The sequence below is a fragment of the Phoxinus phoxinus genome, assembly GCF_949152265.1.
Source record: "Phoxinus phoxinus genome assembly, chromosome: 9".
NCBI lineage: Eukaryota > Metazoa > Chordata > Actinopteri > Cypriniformes > Leuciscidae > Phoxinus > Phoxinus phoxinus.
Window position 1 is genome coordinate 14,829,637 of NC_136884.1, and position 16,745 is coordinate 14,846,381.

At 37.0% G+C, this 16,745-nt stretch overlaps 1 long non-coding RNA gene across 1 annotated transcript; it reads right to left on the bottom strand.

The window, feature by feature from the left end:
* Positions 1 to 11,630: 11,630 nt before the first annotated feature.
* On the bottom strand, positions 11,631 to 15,722 carry LOC307004211. The gene is made up of 4 exons (XR_013798939.1): positions 15,475 to 15,722; positions 15,110 to 15,148; positions 14,216 to 14,325; positions 11,631 to 12,397 (listed from the first exon to the last, which is right to left on the bottom strand). It is a non-coding gene; the product is annotated as an uncharacterized lncRNA (long non-coding RNA).
* Positions 15,723 to 16,745: the final 1,023 nt, after the last annotated feature.

The window sequence follows — 16,745 nt, forward strand, 5'->3', positions numbered from 1 at the left end:
GTACATCCGGCTGAACTGGATGAAAAGTGGGAAAAAAGTAAGGCGGGAACTTGGTTCTATCCATTGGTTGTTGACCTACCCCTGACCCCGCCCCTAAATCTACCCATCACGTGGGTTTAGACAAATTTAGACAATTCGTACAAATTAGCAACATTTTAATCACTACAAATTCGTACGAATTGGTCGTGAGATAGCGTTGGAACATTGATGGTTGATTGGATGGAGGCGAAATGATTGGAGAAGTTCGGCATAATTAATCAAAGGAAAGTCTGAAGTTTCACAGAAAGATTGAGTTATGACCTTTCAATTCAAAATTGCGAGGTGAAATAAACATAAATATGAAACATGCACACAGATGAATCGTTCACAATAAGATCAACAACATGCACTTAGAAAAAATATGATTTCATAGCATATTTAAAATAAGAGATAATCGCAAATATGGGAAATAATATTGTTATATTGCGAGATATAAAGTTGCATTGTGCAGTGCGAAGACAAAAATGGAAATAAAGCCTTTAAAAATGTAGTGTATAAATCACACTATCTAAAAGCGACACCAGTGTTTAAAGTTTTCTCATTGAGCTCCAAAAGAATGACATAAATGTTTAAGAAACATTATAGAAAAAAGAGTTATGGATTTCAAAGTAACAGCAATGATAATAGTGTTATAGTTATTTCACAATTTCATGGCTGGACTGTTTTACAGTGAATCTGCAATACAGAACTAGTACACTGTAAGTAGAGCTCGGGGTGTTAAAGTTGAGAGGCATCTTTCATCCCAACATTCGATGTGTTACTGCTATCAAGGCAGCAAAATGGGGTCTCTCATGATTCTGTGTCATTCTCATTTCATCCTTGTTCCCTCACTTGGCAAACTTTCCGCATTTTCTTTTATCTGTTTTGACAGTTACCCCGTAACAGGATGAAAGGACTGAAAACAAATTGTCTCCGCATCCATTTCTTGTTTATTTACGTACATCAGCAAACAAGTTGACAGTTAATTTTCCAGAGCAGAAGCTGTTTGCATAAACATATTGATATTGCAAGGCAATTAAAGGGCAAGTCCAAACTTCATTGTCTTCTGATTAGTGCCGAATAACAAAAGCCAAATAAATTCACTATTTAGAGTGGATGGATGGATGGAATGAAAGAACAACAGGTGGATGGATGGAATAACAGAAATACGGGTGAATGGATGGACAGACAGACAGACAGACAGCAACAACAAATAACAACAGGATGGATGGTATAACAGAAATACGGGTGGGTGGATGGATGGATGGATGGATGGAATAACAGAAATACGGGTGAATGGATGGATGGAGAGACGGAGAGACAGACAGACAGATAGATAGATAGATGGATGGATGGATGGATGGATGGATGGATGGATGGATGGATGGATGGATGGATGGATGGATGGATGGATAGATGGATGAATGGATGGAATAACAGAAATACAGAAAATAGAAGGATGGAATGAAATAACAACAGATGGATAGATGGTATAACAAAAATACGGGTGAATGGATGGATGAATGGACAGACACAGACAGATAGATAGATAGATAGATAGATAGATAGATAGATAGATAGATAGATAGATAGATAGATAGATAGATAGAACAACAGATGGATGGATGGATGGAATAACAGAAATACAGAAAACGGAAGGATGGAATGAAATAACAGATGGATGGATGGTATAACAAAATACGGGTGAATGGATGGATGGATGGATGGATGGATGGACAGACACAGACAGATAGATTGATTGATAGATAGACAGATAGATAGATAGATAGAACAACAGATGAATGGATGGTATAACAAAAATATGGGTGAATGGATGGACAGACACAGATAGATGGATAGATTAGATAGATAGATAGATAGATAGATAGATAGATAGATAGATAGATAGATGGATGGACTGCACAATGGATAGACAGTTAGACAGAACAACAGAACAATGTAAAGAAGGTTAGTGGTATTTTTATTTATGCTGGTTTTCCCCTACAGTTTCCCCTACTACAGCAGATCAGTCCGGACCTGTGACCCTCCATTACAGAACATCTGCTGGATCATGTTCTGATCCACAACTCCCTCATGGTTTTGCACTTAGAGCCCATGATTTATTGAATAAAGAGGGACGATAAATCATTAAACCAAGGCTGCTTTACATATGCTTGCTCAGTGTTCTCAAGAATAGCAGATGTGTGGATAACATAGCCTGTCCAATACAGATTAAGCAACCAGGAAAAATCTGCTCTCTCCACTAGCATCGCTTCCCTTCTGAAATATCACATTCGAGTTAGTGGAGGCTTTAGTTCTTCTGAAGAGAAAATCAATTTCATGCGTGCAGCCCGTTGGACTCACCTGCTTTAATTCGCATTTGACTATGACGCTCAGCACAACAGATGCTTCAGCAGCCTGCTGACATATATGAGGGGATAAAAAAGGCTTGGAAGGACTTAGACAATCAAAGGTTGCTAAAGCATAAAAAGAAACAAACAGGAGTAGTGGGCAGAACAAAGAGCTTTACAATCCAATCACGCTCTCAACCTCTCAATCAAATTTTTCCACATTCTTAGGGCAAAACAATTTGTCTCATTCACTAATAATATCATTGTTTTTTTGTATTTATATGCACAGAAGAACTTCTCACCAAAAAAATCACATGAATTTGTTCTTAACCTTAATTCTAAATGAGCGACTACATGGTCAATGTTGCGTAAAAATGCCCAATCCACCTTCCTAAATTTTTACAGCCTCTCAGCAAACATATAACTCTCTCTCAAGACAAGCTGCAGTCTGGAATCCTCAAGCAACGACAAGTGTCCTTGATAATAGACCTCATATTAACATTCATTGATTTCACATGATAAGGGATTGAGACTGAGGGCCCCATTTGCTATTCAACCAACGTGGCAGGACGTGAAAATGATAACTGCGTCGGGCTGAAACTAGCAAAAAACACTTGTGTCGCGCCTGGTGCTGCATTGAGCCGTGTGTGTGATAGGGCCCTTAATGTTTATTGATCATTATTTAAAAATATTTGACTTTAGGATCCTTTAAATGGCCAATCAGAATCAAGTATTCCAGAGAGCCAAGCTAACGTCATGCCAATTGTCATGCACGGCCCAGTTTTCCAATATTCGGATTTGAACATGACTTCAATTTATGGTTCCTTGACTTGTTCTTTTATCCCAATATTCTGTCGGAGTGGAATTAAAATTATTTTCTTTTTTATAGTCCCACATGTAATAGGGTCATTCAGAAATGTGGAATGCATTTTTATGTCCGTTCTTATCATGTTTTAGTTGTAGGCTCAGTGTGTGCCTGGTTGGAGAGATAATGGTAATTGACAGTAACTGGAGCACTCTGTCATTTGGACGTGAGTCCCTCTTGTGAATTGTGGAAAAACTTGGAAAGTGGCGCTCTCTTTCATTTGTTCTCGGTAAGGACGGAATTACAATGGACCGGAAAAACCCTCAATGTGTGACTTTAAAAGGTTGGGAGCTTTACAGAAACGCCTGGGAGGAAGAGCAGATAAGCAGTCCTCGATTGGACAGACTTTCCCTGTCTCTAATTTCCTGTCTTTTCTGTAGCTTCTCATTAGATGAAGAGTTTGTCAACGCGATATCGCCCCCGAGTGCACGGGAAGGGCAGAGTGGAAACGCCTGTCAAATCAAAGTTAGGAGATTGGACAGCCATTAATTTACCTTGGGCTGCTCTGTATGCTTCACTTTGAAGTCCATAAACAACACCCTGGAGTTACAAGACTGAAAAATGTCCTTGCAGTAGCTGTGCTGTATGACATCCTGAGGGGAAGACCGAAGTGATGGAGGCACTCCTTTGATTCCCAAAACTGTTTTTCACTTGCACGCATTCTCTTTCATCAATGACTTTAAAGAAAGCGCGAGCTCAAAACAATGCGCTGGCTCGGTTTGCTTCAGCTAAAATTTGTCTCATGCTCTCTCTCCTTTTAAACATTTTTTTGTAGCTTTTTTCTGCATCCAATAGGCGTTTTAAGCCCTAGTTTGAGCAGATGGCATGTGAAGCCATTAGTCGAGTTTTATGTGTCTGTAGTCTTGGCAATCAGACTCTATGGATGTTTGTGGAACCGAGGCACTTTGTTAGCGTGATGTATGACGGTCGGCTGTGATGTGAAGGTCAGGCTCCTGTCTGCATCCCATCTCATTTGCAGCTTCATCACAACACTGATCATTTCAAGCTATCAAATCTCATGTCCCATTTTGCGGCAGTCTTGTTAGGGCAGGGGTAGGCAAGTTTGCTGCTGTCCTGCAGAATTTGGCTCCAGCTCTGAATAAAACCCTCACATGCCTGTAGCCTTAGTAATCCTGAAGACATTGATTAGCTTGTTCGGGTGTGTTTTGTTAGAGTTGGAGTGTTTTTTTAAACTTGATCTGAAGGCAGTGTTCGACAACAGTTAAACAAACTAGATTTTTACTGGGTGGCAGTGTTGTAGCACTCAAGACTTAGTCTATGACAAAACAAAGACTATAAAAACATGGTCTTGGACTTGTGGTCGAATCTGTTCTTTTTCTGGTCTTTGTCTTCTAATGGAGCAGTGCTGATTTGCACATACTGTATGATCCACTCAGTGTGTGTGTGTGTGTGTGTGTGTGTGCTGTGGAGGTTTGCGTGACACTGGTGTGAAACCAAAGCTCGATTAAAGATTCAAAGCATAGTTACACTTTCTGAATCATTCAGACCTTTTCACAGCCTCGAGTCCTACAACACTGCAGGGTGGTTTGGGATGCATTCTTTAGTACTTGGGTTCAAATCTCCAAACCCGAGTATCAGCAACAGTTTACCATTTTTAAATTAGTTAAAATATATTAGTCAATGAAATTATCTAATTATCAGATCTATTATTTTATTCAAAAGTACATTCAAATAAAATTCATGCATACAATACACACTTTCTATGATGAGCATGTTTTAATTTCTGAATTAAATTTTTTTTTGGTTGGTTTTGGGTGCATTAATAATAATAATAAACATTAGAATGGAACATTTTTATTTTTGGGTTGGTTGGGGCATAAACTAATTCTTGAAAGTAATTTTTGGCCTAATATTTTATTATTATTCATAAAAAAAAATTAACAACACTGATTCACTGCTTATTAATATTTAAGTTAACCTTTTATTCCCCAAATCACAGTCAGGTGGTCCAATCAACATGTAAAATAAAACAAATTAAAATAAATAAATCTAATAAATATATACATACATACATGCTAGAGATGACCCCTGTAGACACTCATTACTGTCAAGGTCAATATATCGCTTGAAACCCTTTTTATGACAAACTGTTTGATGTGTACACAAACATGTATTCAACGTTTAAAGGAAAAAAAAAACTTGCTATTTTTAATCAAACTTCTCTTAAAAATCCAAAAGTGAAAAAAAATACAAAGATAACATCTAAGAACTGTGTTTTAAACATTTGAAAGATTTTCTTTATCTCGAGTGTATTTGCTTTTAGATAGCAAAGTGGTAGAGAGAAGGGGGTAAAATCGGAAAGGACCACCAGTCGGGATTCAAGTCGTAAAATTTGTCAGAGTGCTGCCCACAAGGCTATCGGATCTAACATCTAGAACCTTATTTTTCATTGACCCAACGGCAATGCTTCTGTTAGCAAGAACCACCAATTAACGCACACTAATTAGTAAACGTGCAAATTCATTCATCTTGCCACTTTAACTGATAGGAAACATGGTGTTAGCACACACACATACTCTGCCTCAGAGCAGAGTAGATTCTCAGTGACTGAGCAAAGTGCACTCGCTTGCCACTGTTTATCTGTGTACATTCCCACTGCTATTTCACAGTGCTCTTGAGAAAGCATTTCACCTCATGTTAGCGATCTAAATCTAACCGTGTGTTAAAAGAGGGCTGATCTAGGAACAGAAGCAGAGGCTCAAAAGCATCCTTGTGAGCCACTTAGTCACAGCAGGACTCCATAATCATTAGTCATGGCGAATCCAACGAGACAATTGTTTACAGATCAAGAGAAGAACGACATTTAGCTAAGAGGCAGCTCTTTCCTCGTTCCAATTACCTCGCAGCTAGAACAGCTCTTGGTACAAGCTCCAAACAAGAGAGCCTCAGAAGAACTAGACGAGTTGTGAAAGTAGTTGTCAGCCCTGGAAGGGCATCTAGGCAATGTTTAACAAGCACGCCGTCACCTGAAGTCAATGCATTTCATTGCAGGAAGCAAGTGGGATTGGTCTATGAGTCCCACCCCCCTTGTCTGAAGAGGAAAACATGTCACTTACCTTGACCGGAGCACTTCACCAAAGAGCATCCCAATAATTCACCCACATCCCAAAGCACAACAATCCACGCTGAGATATTTACCTATTCAACCTTAGTCGCTGTCGCGCACAATAAACGCCCCTCTGGGGAAATAACACTGAATATGTGTCTACACTCCATTCTTCTTCAGACAGCCTTGACAGATCAAATACAAGGGCAGATCTTTCACTCTTACAAAGTTAGCATCCAAAACACTTTCGAAGAACAACTTGCAGGCGGAATATTAATGGAGTTTTTTGTTGTTTGCAATTCTAACCTCAGTTCAAATCCTCTGGGTCGGCCTACCGTATTTTCCCTGCATTTTTTTGACGGACAGCGTGTTTGGTGCGAGCCAATTTGTGTTTGACTAGAAGTTGACGGTTTGTCATATAAAGTTACTTGTGTAGCCCTTTGTGGCCTTGTTGCTAGATCTGCAGTGGACCCAAGGATCACTCAAATTAGCTCCTGTGCGAAATCCCAGACCGCCTCTACCTCAGACTGACTGATACCTGATAGCTAAATTGGGTTGTCTGTCAAGCTGATATCCACAATTACTCTCAGGTCTCAGGACACAAAAAGCATACAGTATGTGAAACAGAAGTTGCCGAATGCAGGGAAAGTTTCTTGAAGACTCTTTCAAAGAGTTTCAGAAGCTCTGTTCAGGAATAGCATCTGCCTAATTGCAGCAATTATCAAGATGTCACATTGCTTTACCGCTGATTTCACCACGCGCCGTTCTTTAAATTGTAAGATGAAGTTCTCGAAGTGTTAATGTGTAATTATTAGTGTTACCTGCTAAGGCAGGACATTGAACAAACACTCTGGACCATTACTCGTAAATTAGATGCAAATGAGTCCTTAAATCATGTGGATTGTTGAGAAGAGGTGTGATATTACTTTTGCGCCAGGGTATTAGACATATGATTTTCACCTGGTGGGTTATGAAATGGGTGAAACAAATCCATAGAATAGAAAATAGGCCTCATACACTTAAAAAATGGGCATTGTGCACTAGACGACTGAAAATCACACACTTGGACCAGTAAAAAAAAGAAAGAAAAATTCTAGGAACCACCAAGAACACCTTAGAAACTGCCAGACAATTTGGAACTTTAAAATTAAAGATGCATAAAAAACAAACTTTTAACTTAAGCGCCACATTTTTTGATCACTGGATTTCTCAACAGGCTCATTGGAAAAGCATGCCTCAATCTACAGATTTGCAATGTATTTCGCATTTCTCCAAAACCATACCTAAACATATTGACTGCAGCTTCCATCTATAGTGGCGGTAAAACACGAACAACTTTTATTCCTTCTCACACAAAAGATGATTACAGGGGCAGATTATCAATTATAAATAATAAAGACATATTTTCACGTGGTTCCTTGCACAAATACTATGTTTTGTCCTCAAATCACTTTTACCAGAGTGTATCATTAATAAACGAATACATTTGGTGTTTGTATCATATAAGCAGCTCCATATGTATGGCATTTTTGCTTGGTAGCTCACCAGGTGCATTGCACCTGCAAAAGAGTCTCGGGAAACACGAGTCACAAGAAAACTGCTCAAATGATTGTAGAAGTAAGCAGAAATGGCATGGTTGCTTCAGTATTCCCCACATTTGCTTTTGTTTTAACACTATCAGTTAGGTTTAGGCTTGGGTTTACTGATGGTATATTATTTTCAAACGAGATTTAGCGCCACTCCCCCAAAATTTATTTTCCAAAACTGCTGCGATATGTACAACAATAGAAAGAAAAAAAAAAAGCATTGCCGAATTCACGTTCATCTGTTTCAGATAAAACTGAATGGACCACTCACTGGGCATTTCACTTGTGTTGCAAAAGGAGCAAATTAATATAATTTTGCAGAAATGTCGCCAGCCACGTTTTTTCCAGTGAGCCGGAGTCGACAAATGCACACATACGCTATATGACCTTGTTTATGAGGAATTTATTAGGAAACGATTCGAAAAGTGCTGAAGGAAAATCTGTTCAGTTAATCAGGCTTCATTACATAGGCCTGTACATTAAAATGGACATTGTAGTGGTCTACTTTATGGAATATAAAAAGTCATTACTGCTAAGAAAACATTTCCCCTCTAATTCATGCTGACTTCCAGTTAATGACGTGTTACATTATATGGGTTGCTCATATTTGGCTAGCCGATGTTTTAGCTGTAAGGCTAGAGAAATGAAATGAACACAGAATGAGACTATAATTCCACACACAATCAATCTTCATTTTTATGCATCTTCATACAAATGATGTGACATTATTAAACCCAGAAAACATTACCACCATCATGCACATTGATTTAATCTTCATAACACAGAAGTTATTGGACATTGAGCCCTCATTTGGCCAAAGATGAAAGACGATCCGTTCAACGCTCCACGTATTCATCATCCATCTTTAAAGGTTAGTCGGGGTCTATAATGTCACCCATCTGTCACCGTTAAATAGGCCTAAATCTGTCACATTGGTTGTTCCTGAAATGGCCAGAGTGGATTTTTTTTTCCTTCTCCAGGCGGAGAGGATATTAAAAACTAAACAGGTTGAACGAACCGCCTAAGATCACTATGAATCATGCAAACAAAATGCGGCCTGAAGTGTTTACGGTTCATTTTACCCCTGCTTAAAGATTGTTCCCATCATGCAACGGAAAATGTGGATGCATTAACGCAACAGTGACAAACATATGCTACACACCGTAGATAATGAACCCGCACAATAGGCTTGTTTATTAATGCCTCGCTACGTCTAAGGGAAATATGAGCATTAATCTGTCTTTTTCCCCCATCCTTATTCACGGTTTCAGTTACATTATATTGATTACCCAGTAATATAAATTCAAACAGGACATCTAATTTCAAAGCCAGACCCAAATGAGACCCACTCATGTATACACAATGTATTTTCAACAAGCAAATCGAATATGAAATTTAATCTGTCCTGTATAGCTCCTGGGTGTTATTAAAATAACCTTCTCTGTGTTATTGTAACCCCTGTGGACCTTTTGTAAAGCATAAATTCAAAGCTCTTTTCAGCTGTGCAAGCTCTGATTAAAAAAAACCTGCGCCTAATAGATTTTTTTTTTAATTCAGTTTTTCTTGTCAGCTCAATCAATTGCATCATGTCTGAGCGGCCATTAAAGTACATGTGAAGCCAAGATTTTATAATAGATTTTAATGGAAACGTTCACCCGTCTGTCTTCCATGGAACACAAATGTAGAAGTTCTGAAGAATGTTCACGCTGCTCTTTTCTGTAAATTGATTGTGAATGTCTTTGAGCTTCAAAAATAACAACTAAGCACCACAAAACCCTGGCTAAAGGAACGTTTCACGCCTAACCTCGCGTTTCGGTGCTAAACTTGTACGGCTAGATGCTTAGCAACAGACATGGAAGCACTGAGCGTTAAATTTAAATGTCCGAAAGGTCCGTTCATGATAAACTTTATAGTACAGTCAGCAATGTATAATATGAGGATGTGCAATCCTAGAGTCTTTATGTAAACATATCGTTATCGTGTGCTGCATTCGTCCAATCAGTGACACTGTTGAGGCAAATATGCAAATAATGATGGGAGGTTTAGGGTTTAAGAATGTGTGAAATGTCAGCTTATAAATACCCAAGTATAAGCAGTGTGAAACTTTTGTGGATTCTGTTTAGCCGGGGTTTACAATGACCCTATTTATATATAAACTGTCTGAACCAATAGCTTTGTGAAAGGGGACAGATTTCTTCACTTTTCTCAAAAATGTTATTTGCTGAATATCTTATCTAAATCTCTCCTCAATCGTCTCTGTGTAACTTTAAAAAACGTAGACCCTATCTAAGACCGTACTAAGACCCTTGTGATAAAGAAGTATACTTTATCACACTTAAAAAAAAATATATATATATATTATTATAGAAATGTTTTCAGACACTGAATTCACTGTAAAAAAGTATATGATCAATAAGATTTTTAAGCAATACATTGCTTTAACTCATCAAAATGTTTTTTTTCTCCCACTTTTTTATACGTTATACAAGATTTTACTTTTTTAAGTCCGTTTAATGTAAATTAAGACTCAAACATCAAAGTTAATTGTACAGTGTTTCAAATGAATTAAAATGTATTAGTTTCTATGTATATTAAATGAAATCAGCTGAAGTATTTATGGTAAACTAAATACTTTAAAGTCACTTCTATTTAAACTTGTATAGAGTGTACTGATATGTATGTAATATCAAATAAAATACTGGAGTTCAAATTATAATCAAGAACTTCGCATATGCTTTGTTAGTCAACACAGAATAAGTGTTTCATTAAAGCATGACAAAAATTGTTAAAACAATGATTTGAAATGTACTTCATGTACAACATTTAATTTGACATTACTAGACCGTGCATTTTAAAAAGTGAACTTGCAGTAAAAGTTTTAAGATCATTATGAAAGTGTACTATCTTTGAGTACACTTAAGTTGTCTTGTATATGTGACCCTGGACCACATAACCAGTCACACGGGTTAATTTTTTTAAATTGAGATTTATACATCACATGAAAGTGGAATAAATAAGCTTTCCATTGTTGTATGGTTTGTTAGGATAGGACAATATTTCGCCGAGATAAAACTATTTGAAAATCTGGAATCTGAGGGTGCAAAAAAAAATCGAAACATTGAGAAAATCTCCTTTAAAGTTGTCCATTTATGTCTGTGATTGTGCAGCATTCACTCACAAAAAGAAATGTTTTATACATTTACAGTAGGACATTTACAAAATATCTTCATGGATCATGATCTTTAAAATTCTATTAATATCCAGATTTTTGGCATAAAAGAAAAATCAATAATTTTGATGTATTGTTGGCTATTGCCACAAATTTACCCGTGCAACTTGTGACTGATTTTGTGATCCAGGGTCACATATTAGTAATATTTGTATTATCTGCACATATATTAAGTTCACATTCAATATTAAGCATCCTTCTTTTTCACAGTGCCATTTTAATTGTCACAGGTCCTCGGGGCAGCAGAAATAAAATCAGGATCTATATGCTTTGCTCTTTATTAAATCACAAACTCAAACTAACAGAAATACTCAAAATTATATAATAAAGAACTGAACAACAAATCTTACAGCAACGTCTACAGACAACTATAGACAGGGTTAAACTCAGGCTTAAATACACAGGCAAACAAGAGGAACTAATGAGACTAATTAACAAGACACACCTGAACTACACTGTAAAAAATTCTGCTGTGATTTTACAGTAAATTACTGGCTACTAATTGCATTACTTTCACAGTAATTTACAGTAAGAAAATTTAATGTAAATTACAGCAAAATGACAGTTGTGTACAGTGATTTCACAGTTAATGATATCACATCATTACTGTAATTTCACAGTGCATAACTGTATAAATATAGTTATCAGCTGTAACTTGAACAGTAATTTATTGTGTTTCAGCTGTAAAAGTAATGCAATTAGTAGCCAGTAATTAACTGTAAACTTACAATTTAATACAGTAATGCAATATGATGACATAAAAGTAGTAAAAAAAAGATTAAACAATAGTTTCCACAATTGATTTTATTTTCAATAAAATTGTTACAACAATATAACAAACGTTGCAAGAGTCGTTGCATAACAGCGGGCAAGAGTAGGCAACGAGATGGCAGTCCAAAAAACAGCCAGAGCTAAATAACAAAAAAATAGGTAGAAGTGAAGGTCTTGACCAGAATGGCAGTCCAACATATTCAGTGGCGATATGGCAAGTAAAAACGGAGAGCCAACAATGACCGGAGCAAATGAAAAAAGTAATACCATCAAAACAAAACAAATAACATAGCAACCCAAGACCCAACAGATGAGGCGAACCTAGATGAGGCGAAAATCTGGTCTATGGTATCCAGACTGCCTTTCAGCGTGAATAAAATCCACCCCAACTGCTCGCCAATTTCAGATCCCTCCATTTTCACATCGCTGAAGATTCTCCTCTCACTGAAGACACGTCCAGTCAAGACGTCCCAAAGTCTGCACAGTGGGTTGTGATGTAGCTGGTTCTTCCTGAACAAAATGAAGAATCAGTATTAGAAAAGAGAAGTAAATTGATTCAATTTATACTCCCAATGACAAGCTAAAATCTTACTTAAAGGGATAGTTCACCTAGAACTGAAAATTCTGTCATTTACTCGCCCTCAAGTTGTTCCAAACTGGTTTGAGTTTTTCTTTATTTGAGCAAAAAATATATTTTGAGAATTGAAAATTAAACAGTTGATGGGCCCTATTGACTTCCATAGTAAAAAAAAATAAAAATATATATATATATACTATGGAAGTCAATGTGGCCCCATCAGCTGTTTAATTTTTTGGGTGAACTACACATCCTGCAACATCTCGTTTGGCATCCATGCAATGTGCTTCTATAATGTATTTCAGCTTCAACACATTGGACAATTTTGCTTAAAGGGTTAGTTTACACAAAAATTACAATTATTTTGTTAATTACTCACCCTCATGTACATTCACACCTATAAGACCTTTGTTCATCTTCGGAACACAAATGAAGATATTTTTAATGATATTCTGAGAGCTTTCTGACCTTCCATTGGGAGCAATGCAACTAACACATTCAAGGCCCAGAACGATTGGAAAGACATCATTGAAGTAATCCATGTGACTGCAGTGGTTTAACCAATTTTATGAAGCGATGCGGGTGCTTTGTTTTTGCAACAACAAGGAGGAGCACTACGACGCACGCATATTGTGTTGACTCGAGACTGGGTGTTGTTCCGTGAATGTGCTTTAGATAATATAATTTTGTAAACAAACCGTTTATCCGCTCGGCTCAAAGTCCAAACGGCAGCGTGAGCGCGAGCTCCCTCGAGCAGACGTGTTTACTCTGATCGGTCTCGGTCACTAGATCCAGTGAGAAGCGCTTGAATTCAGCGAGGAACACAAATGTCTCAGTGATTTAAACCGGTTTAAAGGCAGATGAGACCGCGCTGACGAACAGGAGAAGCACTGTGCGCAGCGATACAGTCAGAAGCTTCTCCGTCGACACATTCCCATCATTTACCACGGATTTAACGTTAACGTTAGCCTAGTAATATTAACTGCATCATGAAATGTATATATATTGAATTGTATAATATTATTAATGTAGACAATGTATTAAAGGACTAATGGAATATAATTCGTTTTTAATAATGTATTTAGGCTACTGGTTTTCATAAATACCATAGAAACCATAAAGTTACATTTTATCTGTGGTTATCATGATCTAAATGCATGATGCTGGATGACCAATGGTTAATTTTAATAAAACTAAAGAATATTACATTTTACCAAATAAAAATAATGTTGTTACTTTTTTTTAACAGATGTTACTGTTTTTGTTACTGAACATAAATTGTATAAAGTAAATTTGCATCCTAACTCAAGCTAATACTACTGAAATAAATATATTTATTTTGTTAAGGAAAAATGACAAATGTTTGAATGTTCTACCTCGGATTTGTGAATGTTCACCTGTTTGGCAAGTGTTTGTCATGATATGTTCTGACAAGAGTAGTTTAAAAACACAACGCTCTGGTTTCTACAGCTTTCACTTAGGAGTACAAATCTGTCTTTAAACTTGAAATAAATAAAGATTTGACATTTATCGATAATTATCGATATCGACTGATATAAAAAAAAATATCGTGATATTTTTTTTTGGCCATATCGCCCAGCCCTATGAGGGAGTGTAATTAATGACAGAATTTTAATTTGTGGGTGAACTAACCCTTTAATAGCTTCAATAAACATCTTACTGCAGAACTATATCTAGCTTAACACAGAGACAGTGTTTCGTTAGTCCGCTCTGAAGTTTAGATTGCTTACATTAGATTGACATCCGTTCAAAGTCAAGAGCTCCCTGATCAGTGTGCAGACTTGCTGGTTTATGTGTCCTCTCTGCCTCTGCCATCTCTGGGTTGATGCCCAAGAAGCACCTATAAACAAAAAGACAGAAGAAAGCTGTTAGTTTTATTCAAGTGGGATGAAAAAGGTGTCAGTCCCAGTCACCACCTTTAGTGGGTCACTGGATTTACAGTACAAAGCTAAACTAAAGTTAGCTCAGTTTTAACAAGCTGACATTACTTTGATTTAGTTAAACAGCAAACATTTAAATAACGTTAACAGCAACTGAAAAACATTTTTCCATCACAAACACACAGTCAAAAATAGTCTGGCAACAAAGTAGAGGTGTGTGATTTACCCAGGTCAAGCATTATGCACACAACAACGTGCACGTACTGTTTGCAGAGGATGGAGTAACGTTAAGAGCATGTTGGCCTGTCCATCTCCCTATGTCTGTTTCTGCTTGTAACTGAACGTACTCTTCCTCCTAGAATTAGATAACGTTATTAACGTTACCCGTTCAGACAAAATGGCTCCTAATATCTCCAGATGTCGACCTGTTTTTAATGTAGAATAGCACAACTAATCTCCACTAATTCAGTGATAAACATTTAATTTACTATATCTTTTTCACAATAAAAGCATCCAGTTGTTTTGCAACACACTTCATTTTTCTGTTGACGAGACAGACAAATGGCTGTTCCGTTTCACACACAAAGCAGGGGAGAAAATTATGAAGTTCAGCTAACGTTACTAATTTAAGATGAATTTATGACATTTGAACTGTATTTCAGCATTTATTTGCCCAAATTCACAACACTATAATTGATCTAGTTGATAATAACTGTCATACCCACATATAAGGCCACAGCTTACCTTATAACTTTATTTCCCGGTGGTCACCATAGAAAAATGCTGTGGGAAAAGAGAACGCTGTTAGAGAAACTAAGAAAAGCATTAAGCAAAAGTAAAAATTTCGACGATGTAACTTTAGCTAACGTGTCTCACAGTTAACCTTACTAACTTAATACGGTACAATTAACGTTAACACTACAACCAACGTCTGTTCATTCAAATTTGCGCGCTCAAACCTAGACGCGAGTCTGCTTCGGCTAAGTTACAAAAACATGACAACAGCACCTACAACAAACGCTAATTTGGTTCATACTTTTAAATAACATGCACTATCATATAAAAAAACAGCCACCAAAATGACAAAGTTTGATATTTTAAACACTTACCGGCCGCTGAATCCATCGAGTGAGACCACGGAGGAGATGAGAGCTCAGATGACGCAGTTGCAGCGCGAAAAAGACGGAATTCACAGTAGTTTCTTGTAATAGTCCCGCCTTGCATTATTTTCACAATAAAAGTCTAAATACGGTATTATATTGTGAAATATCACAGTAAAAGCCTGTGAATTGGTAATACTGCAATTTATTGTGAAATATTACAGTTATATGTTGTGAAATCCTGGAAATATTTTACAGTGTAAGGACTCTAATCAAATCTGAAACCAACCGACAGGGGACAGACGAGAACTGAACCAATTAACAGATCAGAAGATAAACAAGGACATTCAAACATGGAGAAACAGATCAAAAACAAACTCAAAACGTGACACACACACACACACACACACACACAAAATAAAGGTGTGATAATGGTTAACATGACGCTGAAAGAAAAAAAAAAGTTTATTCCGCGAATGCCTTTTGGTTTAATTACTTGTCATACTGGGAAATTTCTCAATTGTATTTCGAGAGACTAATTGAGCTCCACTCAAGCAGAATGTCCTTCGGTTATAAATCAGGTGATAATTACCTCTGAGGTTACAGAGAATCTTTTTTTTTTTTTTTTAACACGTGAGGTCGCAGAAACCACAAAAGAGAAAAGGTAAACAAGAAATCCATCAGGCCTGTTGTGCTTCTCTTTATAGAATTAAGACGCTACAAGACATAAAAGATTAATGACCAGCGGCGGAGGGGCTTCTGTTCTCTGAAAACAGGCCACCGATTCCCAAACGCAAACCAACCGAAATGAAAAATCCTTTTCAAAGCTCTCCCGCTTTGGGTACAAGGAGCTTAAATCATTTTCTTTGAACTGGAAAGAAACCAGTCACTGACAGACGTCACTGTTAAAGTCACTATTAACATTCCCATTCATCTCAATGACATTCGCTCAGCAGGAACACATGCGACTGCATGCTATAATTTTTGCCGGAGTCTTCAGAAAATTCTGGTAAGTTAAAATATATATATATATAATTAAATATTTGAATAATCCACAATGCCAGGTATTCATATTAAGAAGTAAATAGGCTCAACTCCAATATCACATTGACTTCAAATCAAAACTAAATAAATAATCTCCTCAAATGAGGCAATCATTTCTCTTATGCCTTTAAATTATGTTAAATGTCAATCACTGTCATTTGCCCAGATCATTTGAATTATTTTGCATCAAACTAAAACACGTGTTGTCTTTCACAGCTCTGAACATGCATGCTGAT